Source organism: Suricata suricatta, chromosome 2 (genome assembly GCF_006229205.1).
Source record: "Suricata suricatta isolate VVHF042 chromosome 2, meerkat_22Aug2017_6uvM2_HiC, whole genome shotgun sequence".
Lineage (NCBI taxonomy): Eukaryota > Metazoa > Chordata > Mammalia > Carnivora > Herpestidae > Suricata > Suricata suricatta.
In genome coordinates, this window is record NC_043701.1 from 80,434,448 (window position 1) to 80,453,047 (window position 18,600).

The 18,600-nt window shown below is 37.5% G+C and overlaps 1 long non-coding RNA gene across 2 annotated transcripts in view; it reads right to left on the reverse strand.

Annotated features, from left to right (window-relative positions):
• Nucleotides 1–18,418, reverse strand: part of LOC115306647 — a 56,983-nt gene extending 38,565 nt beyond the window's left edge. Inside the window, exons 1-3 of one of the 2 annotated variants that reach the window (XR_003915388.1) lie at nt 18,009–18,418; nt 16,110–16,188; nt 6,216–6,615 (exon numbers count right to left, since the gene is read on the reverse strand). This is a non-coding gene — a long non-coding RNA (uncharacterized LOC115306647). Of the gene's footprint in view, nt 1–6,215; nt 6,616–16,109; nt 16,189–18,008 lie in introns of those variants that run through there. The other variant, XR_003915389.1, reaches the window with a different exon arrangement.
• Nucleotides 18,419–18,600: the final 182 nt, after the last annotated feature.

Sequence of the window (18,600 nt, forward strand, 5' to 3'; positions counted from 1 at the left end):
TTCCAGTGTGCTGCATACCTTTTCTATGTTAGCAAATGAATAGTTTGATCTTTCTTTTGGCATGATTAATATGAACTATTTACAACAACACTTAAGCCTATAACTTCAATCTTACAACAAACAGATATATCATCTAGAATCTAGATGTTGATTATAACTACTTAAGTGTGTGCATCCCCCTGATGGCCAAGGATTTAATCCTTGGGTATCAAGAGCTGAGTGAGATAAAACTAGGAGTAGCATAAGTGAATTTTTTATAACTATCTTGATAGAATAGTAGCACTGGGGTCATAAGGGAAGAGATGTAAGATGTCTTACTAATTGTTACCTCTGAGACCAGAATTACTTCAAATTATATTATCCATTAAATAAAATTAAGTTAACCAACCTAGGATTTTCTGTAAGGAGGCTAGTGTCAAGAAAATGCTTGAAAATTTTTTGAGAAAAGAAAGTTGCCATCTTGGGGAGGGGGGAAGAGAGGTGGTGGTGATGGTGGAGGGCACTTGGGGGGAAGAGCACTGGGTGTTGTATGGAAAACAATTTGACAATAAAATATTATGGAGAAAAAAAAAAGTTGCCATCAAAATATTTTGCCAAGGCCTATTGGCCTCTGCTCACTTTGCCAGAAGTGTCTTCGATCACCTCCTACCTCACTAACTAAAATCCATCCACGCTGACCTTATTTCTTGATCTTACCTTAGAGCATTTTAAACTTTTGAACCAGAGTTTGGAATGAGTGCCTCTTTCTCATGTAAGTTTTCAACCCAAAGAGCTTCCCAGACCCCCATAGCTAAGGCAGCCTCCTACCCACCACCATCTTCATAGTTATGTTCTACGCATTTCTCTATTTGCTTCATAGCGTTAACACCAAACACAATGATCCTACCTATTTGTACTTACAGTTTGAACGCTATGGGGGTAAAAACACGGGCAGAAAACAAACAAATGCATGTGATTTTGTTTCAACCACTGCCTTCAACCTTGCACTGTTCAATTTTCCTTCCCTGCCTTTTAGCAATAACTCAGGCAGCTCCCAGAGTTGTTGGGTCACTTTCAGTTTTAAAACCCCAGACTCATTTATAAACCTCAGTCTCATTCTTTCTCGGGCTGTCTCTTCCCAGCATGTTTCTTCACTCCTCTCTCATTCGCCCAATATTAGGGTTGCTAAAACTGAAGATGAAAAGGAAGAAAAAGTAGTCAAGATCTTGTGTAAATGTCTGCCTGCTGTTGGTTCTGTCTTGGTCATAGAGGCTTCTCTGGGTATCACCACCTAGTCTTTGATATTCTCCCTGCAGCAAGCCTCCAACTGCTGGTTCCATAGAAAACTCTGAGGGAATCCCTGGCATATGCAATCCCATTCTGTCCCACTTCTTCCGACCTTCCCACAGCAGATGCCCTAATGGTGTGCCACAAGGCTCTTACTTGTCAAGATCTACTCAGCAGGTGAGGTTACCGGGAGGTCAGCTCGAGTCCATCTACAGCTCTAGTGTCTGTTTGAACTGGGAAATATATTTGCCATGCCAAGGTTGGAGGACAAGCCGCTTCTCTCTGTTCTGCCATCTGTTTCTGATTTGTCTTCCACACTGTGGAAACGGCAGAGGCAGATTGGTAGGAAGATGCATAAGCATTTGACTAGTAGAAAACAAGAAGCAGTCTTCCTTTCTTGCAGATACCCCCAATCTCTATGGGTGGCTGTCTTGAAGCTCCCCTCCCTTGGCTTTTGGGGCTAAACAAATATTCACTTGACTTTTAGGGGACACCTCCCCGACTCTGCTAAGTACAGGAGTAACAAATGCAGTAGAAGAGAAGCCAAGCACCTTCACTTCAGGCAGCTGATTCTCTCTCCCCTCTCTAATCCCCTCTAGGAATGGTGGAATGAAAAAGGAAAGGGGAGTTGGCCTGACAACTGGGTGAATTACTCTAGCAACCACAGCCTTGAGGGGATATCTGTCCCTAATTCTTGGCTATTGTCTTCAGAATCTGGAGCATTCAACACATTTTTTAACCTCAGATTTGGCTTTAGCCCTCAATCTAGGAGTAACAAACAAGGTCTCTTACTAAGTACCCAGTATTAAATTGTATTTTAATTAAGTGTGTTTATTTTTTAGCACCTCCCACCAGAGCAAAAGTTTAAAAAAGAGCAAGAATGCCCTTTATCTCTACCATATTCCCAGTCTCTAGTATAGGGCTTGGTATATCTGAGGTGCTGAACATTCATTGTTAATATAAAAGAAAGTATAATAGAGTTTAAGGAAAGTTGTCATTTGAGGGTTTTATTACTACCCTGTTGGCCGAGGAAGAAAAGGTTTCCCAAGTCTACAGTAGTGGCCAGACTAATTTCTAAAACAGGTTAGTGACCAAACTGTAACTAGAATCAGGGGTCCCCTCACTTTTCTCTTCTTTCTCTCTCTTTTCCCTAGTTCTCCAATTCCTGTTGTCCCATGTCCCTCTCTTTTATTCTTCCCTCCCTCCTTCCTTCTTTTTCTTTCTTAATCAAGGAACAAAGCAATATACTACCTCACTTCTATATGTGGATAAACAGAGGAGATTATATTAAGGTGAAATTTTTGAAATGTTGGGAAGTCAGAACAGGAAGTTGACTAATTTAGAGCAGATATATTTGACATAAAACTGAATTTCAAAGGATTTTAAGCTAAACAAACAGTAATATATCTATAAACCTAGTATTCTTCATATCTTTAATTTGAAAAAGATCCCTGATCATATTAATGCCTTTTCACTCAAACTTTTTGAAGAGAAAGTATTTCTCCAATTGTTCCTCTTACTTTTTTTTCCTTTCTCTCTCTCTCTCTCTCTCTCTCTCTCTCTCTCTCTCTTTTTACTCAGAACATTCTCTAATCAACTTCATACTGGGGAAGAAGAAAACTACTAAGCAATGTCTTCCTCAGTTCATTTCAGGACTTCCCTAAATTCCCTCCTGATCTTTTTCTGTAGGCTCACAAATGATTCCTAATCAAATACATCAGAAAAGGCGACATATTCTAAGTCAATTCCAAAAGGGAAAGTCAAAGGACTTACCCAGAAGCCATCAGGCTGAGCAAGCTCATTATTTTTACTTAGATTGCATGACTATTTGAGGGAACCATTAAAAAGGAATGTCTAATGATAATGAAGTAGATGGCAAACCTCCCCCTCCCAACCAAAAGGCCTCTTTCAGGACTTGAACTTCTAAAATGATTTCTTCTTAAAATATTTCCTTGATTTTCCCTTCATTATCTCCAACACCATGCCAGTCATTTCACATGAAGCAACCAGTAACCACTTCGGCAATGGCCACACTTGTAATGAATGATCTTTGAATCTTCCTTCCCACTCACTACGTCGAAGCAACAACCAAATTGTATAGTTTCTACTAAATCCCTTCTCATAACTGTCCCACTATTTTCTACCATCAAGCCAGTCAATCTTATTGTAGGAAAATATTATGATTAAATATTTATCAGTAAAAACAAAACAAAACATATTATTTCGTCGTACTGTTTCAAGTATCCGATTCTAGTCCTTGAATTACTTTAAAATTTTGTAAGATGGAGATAACCAATAACAATGCATAATAATTATTGCCTGTAATTGTGTAAATTCTGTCTGGGGGAAAGTCAATCAATTTTCCTCCCATCCCACCTACTCCCGTGAGGCCAGTTTTACCTCCATTTGCACATTTATTTCAATATTGCTGATATACGAATGTCTTTTTTTTATAATTCCCCCTTGAACTTATGACACCTCACCACCGTCCTTGTTAATGAGTTAAATAAAATCTTTAACATCTATTCAGTTTTGTATCTGTATGAATGTCATGATTTTATCTTTTGGAAAAGAAGTATATTTTAACACCCAACAATAATATACAGTCACAACTTAACATTCAAGGTCATCAGTAATATGGCTCCTTTGGCCCTCCTACTTCCCACGTAAACTCTTCAATCCTAAAATAGCCTAAATCATTGTGAGTACACTGTGGAAGATTTTGTTTCCTTTTGCTGGTTCTTAGCTAAGACTATTCATCTATTCATGTCTTGTCTAACTCCAGCTGGACCCATGGACCCATTGTACATTGGACCACTGAGCCAGTCCTGATTTCATAGTCAAGAAAGCACCTTGTGTGTGTGTGTGTGTGTATTTATATATCTGGTTGTTGTACAGCTAACAAGTTATCCCTCACTGATAACAGCAGTATTTGGGAACACAGTTTTATGATCTAACCGTTAGGTGATTTATGATAATAGGGATCTTTTAGGTGAGAGATGATAAAGAATCTGCTTTGTTAACCTTTTGTTTATTTGTTTGCTTGATTATGTGTGAAATCAACTCAGTCAAAAAAACATTTTATTCTCACTGAAAGTATAACATCCCTTTGAGATCTGCTCTTGTGAGTTGTCATGGTTCTGTGTTTATTGTTAATCTATGATTGAGGTTGTTGGGCTAAAGCTGCAAGCTCTCAGCATGTCTGTGCATCTGTAACTGAGAAAAACCTTTACCTCTCACTGCGCGTTTGACGTTTTCCTACCGCTTGAGCACATCAATAAATTATAAAGTCTCTCAAATCCAAACAGCTCCATTCTAATTAGTTCATAAAGAAAAATAAGCACTTACATAACTCAAATATTCTCAAGTTTCTCAGGAAATTTTAAAAATGGACATGTAAAATAAGCTTTAAAAATTTCTTACAGAAACCTCAAGATCAGAAGCAGGTTTGCATAACAATACAAGTTCATGTAATAACGTTGTATCTTTTACAATCTAGGCAGGTTTGATAAACTGTTGGTTTAAAAGGCTATCTGATTCTTCCCTGGTTTTATCAGTGCGGTTGTATTCATTTGCCATTGCTGCATTACAATATTACCACAAACTTCTAGGCTTAAAGCAACACACATTTATTAACTCAGAGTTTCTGTTGATCAATCAAAGCTAAGTTCATTAGACCTACTGCAGTAAGGGATAACACCACCTTGAGAGATCCTTGTAATGTCTCAAAATGGGGAAATTAGGAAAGGATAATTATAGGGCTTGGGGATCTGGGCATAAGTGGTTGAAGGCAAGTTTGTCAAGAGAGAAACTAATTGACACGGGGGACAGTCCTTGACATAATAGTTTAGGATTGAGAAATATAGCAAGGCCAGCTTCTTGACATGAGTCTTAATAAGTAAATGTTTTTTTTTATAAGCTACTTATTTGGCCAAGTGAGCAATTTATTATCCTGATAGGAGACAGAGCTGTTTGGCCAGATGAACAAATCATATGGATAATTCACTTTTCAGGAATTTCCTAAAGCAAATAGTAAAATTGTTTACTGTTTTACATCTTTATACTCCTAAGAATTTCCTGGAACAAGTATGAAGTCAAATGGATATAGGGAACCTCAGTTCTCACTCTGAAGCTATGTGAATATAAATCATCTAAATTCTTAAATTTTGATAAATGATTTTCTAAGTTGCAGCATGTCTACTTAACTTAAAGAAGATACTTCTTTAACTTTAAAACTTTGAAGTACTCTTAAGTGAAAAGTTATTTAATGGCTAACCATAGATACTTAAACAATTTCTAAGTGAAATATAATACTAAAATGCAGTCACTTGACTTATTTTTAATTTGTATGCTTTTGTTTCTTACAGTGGATGTATTTGCTGATGCATCCAACAAATGTTAATAATTGTGCTCATTTTCCTAATTTATAATGTAAATATAAGTGTGTGTAACTCTAGAAGGTTTTTTCATTGAATGGAGGAGTTTTGCTAATTTACTAAACAGTGTACGATAGATACTTCTGTATTTCTCTTCTAGCTTTCTCTATGAAATATAAATTAGCATACTTGACTGAAAGTTATACTCTATACAGGTAATCAAAGACCATATTAAAGAAATAGTAGCAGAAAAATGCAATTGTCAATGCAAGGGAATGGAATGTGTTTTTGTTTTCAAGGAAAAGAGAATAGTTTCATCTGAAAAAGTCTATTTGTTCCAGGATGTAAAAAAGGATAAAGTGAAACAAATATTTAATAGATACAGGAAATTACAGTTTGGCAGAAAAAAACAAACAAACTGCATTTGCCTCAAACTGCAAGCAATGAGTCTGAAAAGAGGAAATAAAATGTTTTCAAGTTTTAATGAAGTTCAATCAATTTTGATGTATTTATTTGTAAGATAATTTAAAAAGCAGAACAAGGAGCTCATGAATCTTTTACTGCTAAATATAATATTAATATAAAACTAGAATTTGGTTTTCTATAATTTAAAATGACAACTTATCTTAAACTATTGGGCCTTTTCTTAACAAGGAATAGTAAATAGTTATTCTTTCACATTCTTAGTGATCTGTGTGGCAGAAATTTCATGTCCCATCAAAACTGTCTCCTGTGTTTTGTGCTGACTTTGTCATGCTCTTGGTTATTAAGCAACAAAAACATAAAGTTCCTCATTTCTGAAAGATCTAAGATTCCATGCAATTGTGTGACCTTCTTGTTATTTAGAATACTGTATTGTCACTTTGGTTAATAGGTAGCCAAGTTGTTGCTCCGCAGGCACACCGGATCTTGTCATAATAGGTGATCTAAAGTACTCTAATAACTCTTGATTTTGCTCTCCCACGATGGTATCCTAGATTCAGAAAAATTAAAATTTTGGCATTTTTCTTTACACATAAAGCCTCTTTAAAAATTTCTCATAAAGGGCACCTAGTGGTTCAGTCAGTTATGCAACTGACTTCGGCTCAGGTCATGATCTTATGGTTGGTGAGTTTGAGCCCCACATGGGGCTCTGTGCTAACGGCTCAGAGCCTGGAGCCTGCTTCGGATTCTATGTTTCCCTCCCTCTCTGCCCCTCCCCTGCTCATATACTGTCTCTCTCTCTCTCTCTCTCTCTCTCTCTCAAAACTAAATAAATGTTAAAAAAAATAATAAAATAAAATAAAAATTTCCCATAATAATGCTGAAAAATCATGAACATTTGGTTTATTTGCCTTATAAAAGAAGTGATGCTGTAGCACCAGGGTGGCTCAGTTGGTTAAGCTTCCAACTTCAGGTCAGGTCATGATCTTGCAGTTTGTGGGTTCGAGCCCCGCGTCAGGCCCTGTGCTGACAGCTCAGAGCCTGAAGCCTGTCTTTGGATTCTGTGTTTCCTCTCTCTCTGATCCTCCCATGCTCATGCTGTCTTTCTCTCTCTCAATCTCTCTCTCTCTCTCTCTCTCTATCTCTCTCTCTCTAAACATTAAAAAAAAAATAAAGGAAGTGATGCCCCGAATGGTTGTTTTCTTAACACATTCAGTATTTCTTGATTAGCTCCACACTACTGTAAGAACTAATCAAAAGAGTGGTCAAATTAAAGCCCAAGTTTTATATATAAAATATGACTCATATGCATGTTTCTGAGATTATACACATAACAGAATGAATGGACAGGCCCTGCAGATTGGTCAGTGCACTCACTGCTCATTCCACCTTCTTACTCCCAGGAAAAATACTAATCATATTATTACAAACAAAACAAAACAAAAACAAACAACAACTATGTACTGCACTCAGTAGAGACTGTATTGTCTTTAGTTTTGACATTGTTGATTACCACAGTCAAATAACCATAATCACTTAGTCTTGTGACTTCTCTTATCTTCTGGTGCTTGCCAAAATGCACAGAGGTTAAAATTTGTAACTCCAACAAAGAAAGACAAACTTAGAATTTCACTGAAAGGACTGTACTGGGTGCTTTTATTTGTTGATATTTCAACAAACAGGCTCATGAGTTGCAACTCTAGAACATAAAGATAACACTGCCTGCACAATTGTCAGAAATAGGCGGGAACGAGTTGGGACTTAGAAACAGACGGGCTTCATGAAAGCAGCCTGACAACCAAAGCAAGATGAAGCAGAACAAGAGAAATAAATACATAAAACTAAATGCATAAGACTAAATAAATGCATAAATGAACTAAATTAAACTGAATTATAGTTATGGTTTGGATTATTGATAGCATTTATTTGTTAATTGTCTATTTCCTGATACCTGTATGAAGAAGTCCTTTCTTTTACTTCATAATTTACCTCTAACTCTTTAACTCTCAACATCTAGTGAAACATTTTAAAAAATGGCTTCTCTTAGTGCCTCCTTTAGAATTTAAAACCAGAACACCTTTACTGAGTCTCTATACCTCCCATGAAAATGAAGTTACCTATATAGGGTCACTAAGCAGCCGTTTTAACCAGGTATCAAATTCTTATAAAAAATTATGTATTCCACCCCAACAGAGAATCTTACTGTCTTCAACTGTGAAACTGTCACACAAGGTCATACCTGAGAGTCATAATTGAAAATAAGTGATATTCACTTAGTTATGGAAATTCTATCATTAAGCAGCAGGTATATTTTATATGTAAAAGCAAGAAACCATAAAACCGGTACCGTCCAAGAAAACTGGTCTGGTACCTGTCTTAAGATTAAAGCCTCACAGCTCACAGGCTGCATCACTCACTGACTGGCCAGGAACCACAGTGTATTTGGGTAGAAAGAAATTCTCTGGAATCTATAAGAAATGAAGGTGAAATCTTGTTGAATAGATTTTCTCGAGCTTGGTTTCCCAATTGTGGGATGGGAAAAAAAAATAGATGTTTCTAAATGATTGAATCCCATATCCCTTAATGAAATTACTCAGTAGAATTTAATTATTTGGCCCATATAGTTGTTCAATACTGAATGCTCAAAGGGGCACATATGGTTAGTTAATACCTTTTGCTGAACTATGTAAACAAACATAATAAAACCAGACTTGTGTGTGTGTGTGCATGATCAAAGATAATCTCTATCAGTTATTTATGATCTAAAGAGTAGCTTGTTAAGCAAAATTATTTAAAACTTGGAAATAATGCAAAAAAAAACAAAAACCAGGACATTTCAATATCATATTGGGTATTGTTTAACAGACTAAACCAAGGATTATTTAACAACCTAAAGGGATCTATCTGTGCTTAACTATTTTCTATTAAACATCCGGTCACTATGACATACATATGAACTTGTAGATATTGACTGGTAGCGAGCTAACTTGAGAATGATAGCTTATGAATTTACCAATGACAATGAACTTTGAAAGAAGAAAGAATCTTTTCTTGAGCATCACCTAAGTGTCAAAAACTATACATTACTCATTTAGTCAGAAAAACAACCTTGAGTGATAGGTATTATTATCTTCATTTTACAAGTAAGAAAGTTGAAGTTCAACAGGCAAAATGATTTGCCACATTGTTTAGCGAGTAATTGGTGAAGCCAGGTGTCAAACCCTGAACAGTCTTTCAAAACCTACGCTCTTTTTGCATTATTCTACCCCTGAAGTAAGAACTTTTTTTTCTAACAACCACAAAGTTATACCTGCCACTTCTGCAAACCAAAAATGATATCTAAATGTCACCAAAAAGAAAAATATGCTAGTTAAAAAGGCAGAATTTCATGATGGGAAATGTAAGTATATGTTCTGTGTGCATAGAGTAACAAGATCTATGAGTCATCTCCTGCAGCCCACCAAGTGTTTAGTTGAAGATTGCTCTTTATCATCTAGCTCGATGGCAATTAGAAGCATGTGAGACAAAGTATCCCTTAGGAAAAACTGGCTCAAGAATAAATCATTTAAAGTGCTTTACAGACGTTACCTAATGTATTTTCACATCCCTGTGAGCTACACAGCCATACACAAAAAGCGATTCTAATTTGTTTACAGACCTTCAAAGGTGATATGGTGTAAAGTGGAAGGCCAAGATGCTACTAACAGCATTAGACTTACCTGAAGCCTAGGGCAGTTTCGGCCATTTCAGTTGAAACACCACTAAGTTAATTAACCTCTATTGTTTTCCTTAACCTGCTTAATGAAAATGTCAGTACCATTTGGGCCAGAAGGCTGTGAAACCAGGCAGGTCGTTTGGAATTTTTTTCTCCTGTTAGAGCTGCCCCATTCTGATCTGATCAATGTTTAACATCTTTCACCTTACAAACAGTAGAAGATATTCATATTCTACTTCCCTAAGGGACAGGGTGCCTTTTAAAAAGCAGTGAACTGTGAATTTCCAGCTAATTTAAACAACTCTTCTACAGAAAGGAGAATTTGTCTCAGCCTTTGAGGAAGACCTAGGGCAAAATAATTGTTACACTACCATCCCTTTCCCCTTAATCTTTAAAAAAAAAAAAGTGTGCAACTTGCAATGGAGGGGGAGATGCATTTTTCTGTCCTAGAGAGATGGTATTGAGAGTGGTGGGTGCTGCAGAATTTCACACAAGAAAATTTAGTATATACAGTATTTTCTTGGTTTTAATGTCTAAACATATTTCAATGTAAATAAAAAGCAACTGAAAACAACGTTCTGATCATCTTTCCCAAGCTCATCCCCACTGGAGTCTCCCCATGTCAGTAAATGGTCCCTGAAGCCACCAGTTGCTCAAGCCAGAAACAGAAGTCACCCGTGGTTCTCCGTCCCCTCATCTCCCACATACAGTCCATCAGCAAGGGTTGTCTATTTTACTTCTAAAGTCTGTCTCCCATCTTTGCACTCTTTTCTCATCTTCTCTGATTTCACCTTTGTTCAAAACAGTAAAGTGAACGGGAATCTGAAGGTAGGGAGTGAAGAACTTTCTCAGAAGGACACAGATATTTGGGAAACACTATAACTGGAGTGGAAGGAAAGGAGATAGAAGAGAAGCTGAAAAAGTGGGAGAAAGAGAATACAATTGGGGTATGTGGAGAATTTAGACAAAAAATAGAGACCTAAGGTTGATTCTCAAGCATTTCCCAGTCTGAAGACAAGAATGACAGATGTGAACGTATGAGGCATTCAAGACGTGTTTCTTACGTTTAGACCATTACAACATGTATGTAACAATCACCTTTTACAACTTCCGAAGGATTAATGAGAAGATTTCTGTGTAATTTTTGTCAAGCCAAAATCTGCTAGATTAAAAACAAGCAACCAAAAACATGTAATAAAATAATTGAGTAATACTTTCATAATTTCTTATTCTTTTTTATATCAGTTTTTGAATACTTGAGTAAATACAAATGGCATAATTTGGGTTTTGTTTTGTCTTGGGTATACTCAACTTGATCAAAGATTCCAAAGACCAATATTCAAATTCATTGTGACAGAAACAAGCTTTAAGTCTACTATAGGAGATTGTTTACTTATTCAGACAAGCCAAAATTCAGTTTGGGAAATACTGATCTACCCCGTACTCTCAAAAATTCCTAGAAGAAAAATGCCTCAATTTTTTCCAGTGATCTTCATTAAATGACCTTTAATTTGGATTTAAGAAACATTAATATTTATTAAGCTCAAGGCATAGTCATGTATTAAAAGATAATTTTTAGAAGAGGATATAGCATGACTTTCATACAGATATAAAATGAACATGTGTCAAAGCTTTTCTTTTATTCATTAATTAATGAAGGAACCAGAAGATATTACAATTGGTTCAAAGGAGAATTAAAAGAACCACACATATATGGCATTAGGAATGGAGAAATAAATTTGCTTAACAAATGTTAAACTTCAAAACTGTTCAATATCCACAGAGCAATAATCAACTGAATCCCAATGAGATACAATTTGCATTTCTATGGACAAAAATCATTTGCATTACTATACGTATTATATAACTTAGAGCAATGTAAAATAACTCAAAGACAATAAAAGATTCAGAGACCCGATAGAATCAGATAATCTGGACAATGCCTAGTTTTCCATTGAAGACAACTACAATATCGTGGTCCGTTTCTAAGTCTTTCACAAGTTTTCTCCACAAATAATACAAAAAGTACTAACTCCCTGTGCCCCAATGCGTAAAATCTAGAAGAAGAGGAATGAAGAAGACAAAGATAAACATAATAACTGAATAGATTATAAAGCACAGTGGGATATATCCCAAAAGACTGAGCTGATAATTTCCCAAAACACACAGTTTGCACAAGTAAAGAAGATATCTATTCTGATTGGATGAGTCCTGTGCTGAATGCATACTTAAGCACAGACAGAAACAAAGTACTATGAGAAATCAGAGAAAGGAGTTATATTCCCATAAGGAGCCATGTGCTTACTTTATGAAAGAGGCAAAATGAGCAGGCTTTAAAGGGGAAAGTTCTTCTGATTGTGGTAATTATTTCACAGGCTGTGCATATCTTAAATTATCACATTGTACACTAGAAATATAAACAATTGTATCTGTCAATCATACCTCAATAAAGCTAAGGCGGGGCGGGGGGGAAGAAAACAGGTTTTAAATAAGTAGAATATAAGATGCAAAGAAAAAAGTATTTTAAGCTAAGGGAATAGTAAGAGAAAAGTGAGAGATATATAATGTTCCTGGCTTGGGGGTTAGCATGGTTGAGTGAAATAAGAGCTAAATAGAAGAAATGACAGTTTAGGCCAAATCACAAACAACTCTCAACATGTTAAGAAGCTGGGTATTCACTATGTCCCAACAGGGAACCACCAAAGTTTTTAAGCAGGGAAATGACAAGACTAAATATAAGCCTCAAACAACTTTAGCAGCAAATGGCCAAAAAAAGGGATTGAAAAGGTGAGACATTAGAGAAAGGAGTTCAGTGCGAATCTTTTATAGTGAGCAGGTTAGAGCCTGAACTAGAGCATTCTAGGAAGAAGGAAAGAGCTTTGAGGATGCCAGAATAAACAGGATAGAGTGATTCACTAAGAAAATGATTTGGGGTTTTTGACTGTGCACCCAATGTAAGTTACAATTTCAGATGCACCCCTCCAACTAATGCATATTTATTTAGTTATAAAATATGCACTGCTCTACTAATGAACTAATATCATACATGTAATTTGAAACATCCATATGTGCTTACAAACTTTTTATGTTTTTGCTCTTTTTTTTTAACTTTTTTTTAATGTTTTATTTATTTTGATACAAAGAGAGACAGAGCATGAGAGAGGGAGGGGCAGAGAGAGAGAAGGAAACACAGAACCGGAAGCAGGCTCCAGGCTCTGAACTAGCTGTCAGCACAGAGCCTGATGCAGGGCTCGAACCCACAAACGTGAGATCTGACCCAAGCCAAAGTCGGAGGCCCAACCGACTGAGCCACCCAGGGGCCCCTTTTTGCTCTTTTTTTTTTAATGTTTTATTTATTATTTTTGATACAGAGAGAGAGAGAGAGAGACAGAGCATGAGCGGGGGAGGGGCAGAGAGAGAAGGAGACACAGAATCTGAAGCAGGCTCCAGGCTCTGAGCTGGCTGTCAGCACAGAGCCTGACGCGGGGCTCGAACCCACGAACGTGAGATCTGACCTGAGCCGAAGCCAGAGGCTTAACCGACTGAGCCACCCAGGCGCCCCCCCTTTTTGCTCTTAAGGAGAGTGGTTTAATTCATGTTTGGATGCTTGATTTCTAAACGGCTTGTTAATTTTGATGGCTTCATAGTAGTAACTTTCACCTCAAAGCACCATGTATTTACAGCAAGATTTATGGTTTACAATGAGCAAATAAAAATTCTCATTTCAAGCAATCTTGATAACTTCAAGATTTTTTCTGATTTCTTACAGATTAAAGATATCCATATCTATGATGATATATAATCTACGTATACATCTGTTATATCTATATGTGTATATATGATAAATTAAAATGTATTATAGCTGATGAAGAGTTTGTATTAGTTATAGAAAATTCCATTCTATATATTCTTATTTGCCAGTGATTTTATTTTATCTTATCTTATCTTATCTTATTTTATGTATACTTATATTTGAGAGAGAGAGAGAGACCGCAAGTAGTGGAGGTAGGAGAAAGAGAGAGCGAGACACAGAATCTAAAACAAGCTCCAGGCTCTGAGCTGTCAGCACAGAGACTGATGCAGGGCTTAAACTCACAGACTGAGAGAATATGACCCGAGCCAAGGTCGGTTGCTTAACTGACTGAGCCACTCAGGCACACCACTAGTGCTTATAATTAGAATCATCTTCAATTCCTATTCACCACAGGGATTTTTAAAGTCACTTTCTATTTTGTGAGTTTAAGTGAAAGTAGATAATATAATCTATGAATCCATTTGCTAAGTTCATAGGCATAATAGGCTTAAAATAAAAAAATTAAGTGAGCCATGTTGATCTCTTCACAAATGTGAATTCCCACACTCCCTCTGGATTCCTCTCCAAGTACACCTGACATGACTCTACATATATACAGAGTTAGAGTACCGGGGAAGTACTTAAATAAAATCGTAATAAAACCCTATTTTATTGTACTTAGGAATGTTGAAATAACTTTCTAGGCCTAAGATGAGCCATTCCTGCTCAAGGGTGCCATAACAGCAAACCAAAACTCAGAGAAGTTTTATGTTTCTCTAAACGCCCAACTTAACCAGAAGTGAAGTAAAACCAATTCCCAAAAGCCAAACTAGCTCTGGGCTGCATACTTATTTCCTTGTTTCTTCTCATGCCAAAAAATTTGACTATGTGACTCCAGCCAATCAGATAGTTTCTTTTTTCCTCTTCCTGGTTCTTTATTTTTTATCTTATAAAAATTCCTAGGGGTGCCTGGGTGGCTCAGTCAGTTAAGCATCTGATTTCGGCTCAGGTCATGATCTCATGGTCCATGAGTTCAAGCCCCAAAATGGGCTCTGTGCTGACAGCTCAGAGCCTGGAATCTGCTTTGGATTCTGTATTTCCCTCTCTCTCTGCCCTTCCTCCACTTGCACGCTGTCTCTCTGTCTCTCAAAAATGAATAATTGTTAAAAAAAATTAAAAACTAAAATAAAAATTCCTTGAGTTCCACCCCATTTTGCAGTTCTGTGAAAGGAACTATCCACTTCATGAGGTGTTAAACAAAGTTTGTTTTTATCACCTAAGACATCTTTTGAAATCATTCTTAATGGAAATTACCTATAAATATAAGTTTTAGCACTTTATTCTGACAATCAAATGGCTCATCTGTGATTACACCCCCAACTGAAAACCCATACTTCAGAGTAGGCAGAAGAGAAAGATGAGTCAAAGATTAGCAGGCATGACTTGAGGATAGTGGTGTCAATAAACTAAATGGTAAACATAATAGGATAAATGGGCTTTGAAGGAAAATAAAACTGGTTTCCAACACACTGAGTCTGAGGTGCCATGAAATCCTCAGTGAAGCTATCCCTGAGATATGTAAAAGAGGTCTGGAGCACATGAAAGGGATTCAAGTTGCATGCATGAATTTAGTGTGATAGTTGAAGCCAACTTGCAACATAGGTTTCCTAAGAAGAAAAGCAAGCAAACAAGAAAACTCTGAAAAGTACTTTCATCTAAGGGCTTTGAAAAGCAAAAGTATCCTGTTTGGAGATGCAGGGGAAAGGAAAGAAGAGAGACAGAAGGATGCAGTGGCAGAGAAGGCAAAAAGAGATGATCTTAAGAAAGCAAATATTGCAAAAACGCTGCGCCGTCAAGAAGGATAAAGCTAAGATAAAGACATTGGATTTGGTAATTTAGGATGTGGTTGACACTTGAAAGAGTGGTTTAAGTAAAATAATAGGAGCAGACGTTGGTTTTCAAGTGCTTAAAAATCAATAACTAGTAAAAAAAAAATGGGAATGGTAACTACAGATTGTTCCTTCAAGAAGTCTGATAGGGAGAAGACAGATTGTGTAGTGAGTTAAGCAAAGTGCTTTAAATAGGAAATATTTGGGCTTATATGTAGGGAAAACAGTGAAAAGGGGAAAATTGAAGGTAGAAATTAAGAAGGGAAACTTATGAGACCAAGTTCTCCAATGAAATAGTATACCAAGACATGGATGAAAGAGACAGCTGTGGGAAGAGGAAGAAGGAATTTTTCATATCAGAAAAAAACTATAGTTAATAATATTGTGCATATTTTAGAGTTGCTAAGAGAGTAGATCTTAAAAGTTCTCATCACAAGAAAAAGACTTGGTAACTATGCATGGTGACTGATGTTAACTAGACATTGCGGCAATCATTCTGTAATACTGTGTATATAAATGCTGTCATAATGTACATCTGAGATTAATATGTTATATGTCAATTATGCCATAATAAAAAGTTAGGTCACTATAAACAGTATGAATGGATACAAGTGAAGCAGAAATAGTTTATTCCAGAGGATTCTCACCTCAAAACTGTGCTCCTCCTACTGCACTGGCCGCTCCATTTCAGTCTCCGTTTCCTATTTTCTTTGTCCCCGTGACCTCCTGTGGTACAATAGCAAATAGACATTTGGTAAGAAGAAGAAGAAGATGTGGAGGGAGGGATAAAATGAGGTCGTTTTTGTTTGCTTTTAAGTAATGCATGGTTGAAAGCATTTCTATTAAGTGGTTTCTCTTTTTATCAGATTATTAGGGCATTAGTAAACATTGAGCATTAGTAAACATTCTGGATGGTTTACGGTAGGCAAATAAACATGGAACCATGGTCTAGATTTTAACATCATTAGATTTGAGCTTTAAAAAGTTCAGTCTGGAAAAAAAAAAAACGTTCAGTCTGGTTAGAGGTATGGCAGATAGGTAGTAAGATTGGATTTTTGAGCCAGAATTGAGGAAGATGAGTTTTATAAAATGGGAAATTCAGGCAAGAAATCATGCCTTAACCAAGGCAACAATAAGAGAATGGAGAGGAGGCAGTATATTTGAGAGTTATTTAGAAAAGAGAATGGGAGTAGTGTCCACGGAGACCTCAAAGTCAACTACTCTCTCTAGATACTTCAGAGAAGGAGAGAGAGATGGAAACGTAAACACACAGAAATGCAGAGTCCATGGATGTATTTTCCCTAAAAAGAGAAACTTACTGGTGGAAAGGAAACAGGAGAGCGGGAGAGTTTAAAGACACAGAGAAAGGATGATTGACCTAGGGATGACTGATGGAATCATCAACACCCCAAGAAAGGGGGACAGGAAGAGATTCAGAGGAGAGGAGAGGAATTACCTTTAAACTAGAGAGAAGGAAGAAAGAAGTTCACAAGCTATTTACAATATTTCAGAAAGCCTTCTGGAAATAGCAATTAAATAAAATGTCAAGTTTCTTTACTTTTGGCAGGCATTAAATCAACCCCACAGGCTAACACTGGTTATCACACGCTGATCAGAAATTCTAATTTGTGGCTGATGACATCATAGAAATTTCTAGGATGTTATTGGCGGACCATATGCTGTTAGTGGAGTTATTTATCTGGTTTTTACAATATTAGATTTAATTCTTGCAGCATGTGATCAACCTTGGATCAGAAGAGTGACAGCCAAAATTAAGCGACCTATTCCAGGGAACAGTGCCTAGTGTTTGTACACTTATTTAACTTTATTGCTTATTAGCATTACATCCATGACAGTGATGTATGTGATTTCATTTAAGTGACAAAATCTTTCAAGATATGGAGTCCATGGATGAAAACATAATAAAAAGAGTCCTTGGACGAAAAGAATTTGGATGACAAGATCTGAATAGTCCTTTCAGACCTAACATTCTATAATTTTAAGAGGGGCTCATAAACAGGAGTTCAGGAATGGCTAAATGGGAAAGTTGTAAAGAATACTTGAAAACACCTCAATTAACCAATGACTCACTTACACAGGCAAGTAGATAGGAAAGCAATGTAAATAACCATCCGAATCTGGAGGGCAGCAAAGAAGAGACAAAAGAAAAAAAAAAAGAAAGAAAGAAAGAAAGAAAGAAAAAGTTGGGTGAGCATTAACAAGAGCTTAACAAAAGCAAAGGTATGCTTGCTTTATTGATAACCAAAAAACGCTAACCATCTTTAGGACCAGGAATGACTGTCATGAACATACCTTTTAATGTTTGGCGTATCCACTTAGCCAACCTTATGTAAATACAAATGAAGACTGAAGATGTTTTCTCCCTGACACCTACACTAACCTAGGTTCATCCTGTACCTTGCACTCTGTACTTCAGTGTGCCTTCGCCCACTGGAACGGGGCAACCTGGGGATCTTTTTTTTTTGTTTTAAGTTTCAAAAGAAGTGGACCAAGAAGGTGAGTTTAAGAATTGACATCGGTCTTACCCATGGGTCGATTGCTAGGGCTATCAGCAGTTTCAACATCTGGCGAGCACCTTGGATCAGTCAGACTGATCAGCTAGCTTGACCATAAGCCCCTGGGACATCACATCCAGCTGGGCAGGTTCAGGGGGTAGCAAGCTCAGGAAACGGTGTGTTGGGGAAGGAACGAGTGGAGTTATGTGGACTTTTCTTCCGAAACTGTAGTTCTATTGCCCCAACCTGGACTTGGGTAGAGGCCAGTAAGACAGGAGAAAGCCCCAGAGCTCGCTTTGGGGCTAGGTCGGACCACTTGTTCGTTCTCCCCACATCCCCATGTCGCTGACGCCGCCGCCGCCGCCCGCCGCCGCCCATGACCCGGTGACCCCGGAGGGCCATCAGGGGCCCGTGACCCCGGAGCACTGGGCATCCGGACCCCCCTCGCAGGCGCAGCCGCTATTAAGGCAGGAGGCTAAAGGGGAGGAGGAGGAAGGGGAGGAGACAGGCGTCCAGGGCGCCGGGGGAACCGCCACCGCCGAGCCGGGGTGGCGAGGCTGGGGGAAAGCCGCTGAGGCGGCCGCGGCCGAGGAGGGCCAGGTGAAGGCCCGGGGCGCCGCGG